The 3687-nt window shown below is 40.3% G+C and overlaps 1 pseudogene; it reads left to right on the top strand.

Moving 5' to 3' along the window:
- Positions 1-918: 918 nt before the first annotated feature.
- LOC129837787 (C-C chemokine receptor type 5-like) lies at positions 919-3346 on the top strand (annotated as a pseudogene).
- Positions 3347-3687: the final 341 nt, after the last annotated feature.

The following is a 3687-nucleotide window of genomic DNA, read 5'->3' as shown; positions in this document are numbered from 1 at the left end:
TCATAGAATTTATTTCAATTGTTCAAAGACAGGAATTCTATCAGCAGTCACCATATTTTGATAATTGAATGCTAGCAATGATGCTAGAACTAATGCATCTCTCAGTCATGATGCAAAATTATTTCAAAGTGTCCAGCTAACTACTTCTCAGTAAAGTTAGTTGCTTGAGCAGCACTATGAGTTTGCATCATCTACAGGATATCCTGCTTGGTGGTGAACATGTCTGCAGCACAGATCAAGCCTTTGGGAGAAGTGCCACTCCTCTGTTCAAATAAGATAATGCATGAATGATCTTAAAAAAGGGTCCACAGTGTTCAATAAACTACACCTGCAGCATGGATTCCTCCAGCTTCCTGTAGTGGTCCAAGCATTCATGATGCACAGGGGATGTGCAGGTACAAATGCATGCCTTTTGGATTTAAATCTGCATTCAGCAATGCAGTATAGTTTGGCCACATCTACCCCACACCACATCCACCCCCACCAAAGACATCTGTTGGAGAAAAAAAAACTGCAGACATAGGTTCCCTTAATAACCCACCTTATTACGAGTCCCTGCAGCCCCCGGAACTACTGTCACACCAGTGTGTATAACCCTCAGACAGACAACTCAACCCAGATTAACAGTGAGTATATTATGCTTACTGTATGTGAGGGTTGGCTTCAGGATGCTTTGCAAAAGTTACTCTGCTGTGCATAGTGTTGTACAGTATCTTGAGTCTTCAACATAGTGTCTCTGCAGACATCAGGCTAATAACATTCAAGTTATTATTATTTTATACATTTTTTTACATAATTTTATTAGCAACTTTCATAAAATGAATTGCAGTCCTGTAATTAGCAACGAATAATCAAAACAATTTCAGTGGTCATTTTTTACATTTTATTTCAGGGATGAATATCACTGGATATCCTGTTCACACCACGGCAGGGTGGGACTTTATATTTTTTATTTGACAAATAGCTCTATTTGAATATTAATTGTGTCATCAATTAATACATTTATCATAATAACTTATAATAATTACATCATTGCTGTAAATAATGTAATGTCATATGTTATGCTGTACAAAATGGGCCATTGATACATGCGCCTGTAATTGAGAAGCTCAAATCATTGGTAATGAATTTCAGGGGGAACACCACGACCATTCCCTTCAGCTCTGTGAGTGTTGAGAATGGGAATTCATCCAGTTATGCATATGAGAACTCATCCAGTTATGCATATTGGAACTCATCCAGTTATGCATATTAGAACTCATCCAGTTATGCATATTGGAACTCATCCAGTTATGCATATTGGAACTCATCCAGTTATGCATATTGGAACTCATCCAGTTATGCATATTAGAACTCATCCAGTTATGCATATTAGAACTCATCTAGTTATGCATATTAGAACTCATCCAGTTATGCATATTAGAACTCATCCAGTTATGCATATTGGGAAGTAAAGGTCTAAAATGTCTTGACTTTTAGAAACACTCATTTTGAGGAAAGAGTGAAATTGGTGTTACAAGATTTCTGCCCCAATCTTCCAATCATGTTTTAAAAAATGAAATGTTGCTGATAGAAATAAAGTACTATTTGCATTTACTCCACTGTACTGTAAATATTGTTGTTGGTGGACCACATTTTGATAATAAGCACAATTTTCAGATTGTGGCTTTAAGAATGCTCATTCTTATCATTGCTGCTTGGTTCATTCTCCTCGTCTGATCTTTTACAGCACACATTTTGCAGACGCATTTGAAGTAACCACATACGACTACAATAACAATGACGATGGCGTTTGCAAGTACAAGGCACACGGAGCCAGCTTCCTGCCAGTGCTGTTCTCCCTCTTCTTCATCCTGGGGTTTCTGGGGAACGTTCTGGTCTTGTGGGTCATCCTGCTGGGGGTGAAACTATGCAGCATGCCTAACGTGTGTCTTCTGAACCTGGCCTTGGCTGACCTGCTCCTGGTCTGCACCTTGCATTTCCTGGCCCACCACGCTACAGATCAGTGGGTGTTTGGTGACGTCATGTGCAAAGTGCTCCTCAGCACCTACCACGTTGGCTTCTACAGTGGCATCTTCTTCATCACCCTGATGAGTGTGGACAGGTACCTGGCCATAGCCCATGCTGTGTACGCCATGAGAGCCAGAACACGGAAGTACGGGGCCATCGCTGCCATCGTGACCTGGCTGGCTGGATTCCTGGCCTCGTTTCCTGAGGCACTGTCTCTTAAAGTGGAGAAAAACAATGATAAAGAAAATTGGCACCCGTCTATGATGGACACTCTTGGGGAATTTTTGGCCTTTTCAAAATGAACACACTTAGTCTGCTAATCCCCCTTGTCATCATGGGGTTCTGCTACACACAGATAGTGAGAAGGCTGCTCAGTAATCCATCCTCCAAAAAGCAGGCCATCAGACTCATTCTCATTGTGGTTGTGGTGTTGTTCTGCTGCTGGACTCATTTTTCAAGGCCTTGGAGTTAAGTGAGGTCTACTCAAGCTGTGAGAGTAGCAAAGCCATCAGACTCACTCTACAGATCACAGAGGCCATGGTCTACTCCCAAAGATGCCTGAATCACATCCTCTATGTGTTTGTGGGGCAGAAGTTTAGAAGGCCTCTCATAAACTGATAAACAAGGCTCCCTGCAGGATGTGTCAGTTCATGAAGTACTACCTGCCCCGGGACATCAGAGCCTCGAGGACAGGATATATTTACTCGCAGACCACCAGCGTGGATGAGAGTTCTACTGCCGTGTGAACAGCAACTTAACTGCAAAGACAAATACATCTGACATCACATCACATGTAAATACCAAATCCAGTGTCAAATACAATCATCCGGAAATAATAGGCTCTGATCCAGGTGCATGGCGAAGTCAGGAAATTGTCACTCATCTCAGAGTTTCCCATCAGGGCGTTGATTTTTACAGAAATCAACCCAATCACTATGAATTCCACAAACCATTTAATTTCCCTTTGTATAGCATTTTGTCTAGTACAGTATGTCTATTTGAATGTCTATTTGAAGTTTTTGGCACATTTTGCAAAGTTATCTTTTCTTTTAAAATGTATTATAAATCTGCTAGCACACATACTGTATGTAAATACAGTAATACTTTTTGATTCTATGTAAATAAATGTATTACAGAAACTTCATCCCCTCCTGCATGAGGCAAATTAAAGTACTTCCAAGATAATGTAATCAAGATATACTCAGTGACCTATGTTCCCATGTGTCAGTGCTAGAGAATATGTGAATGATGGTGCCACCACAGACCAATATCTCTTACTCCTGTTAGCAACTTATCTCACCACAAAGAGTAACACTGCTGGTGCCTTACAATGTGTACACAAAATGTCATCCTAATGTGATTCACTGCAGTATTGTAACATGTTTTATATTGATCATTATAATGGGGATGCAGAGGACATTTAGATTATAACACATTTGTCTGCTTTACCTGCTATGATATTTAATACTTAAAACAGCGCTCTGTACAGAAGCACACACCAACCGTAAACCAACCTTTTTTTTATTGAAGTGAGCCAGTAAATACTTACAGTAAAACAATACCGGACTGGCTCTAACATTTTAGTGGCCCCCAAAACATGGAGCCAGTTAATTTCATGCAATTCTACACATTCTGCCATGGTGTGTGATAAATGTTGCAAGTTCTGCTATTTTTTAG

Source organism: Salvelinus fontinalis, chromosome 38 (assembly GCF_029448725.1).
Source record: "Salvelinus fontinalis isolate EN_2023a chromosome 38, ASM2944872v1, whole genome shotgun sequence".
Taxonomy (NCBI): domain Eukaryota; kingdom Metazoa; phylum Chordata; class Actinopteri; order Salmoniformes; family Salmonidae; genus Salvelinus; species Salvelinus fontinalis.
The sequence above is the reverse complement of the archived record's forward strand: the minus strand, read 5'-3'. Positions and strand labels throughout refer to the sequence as shown.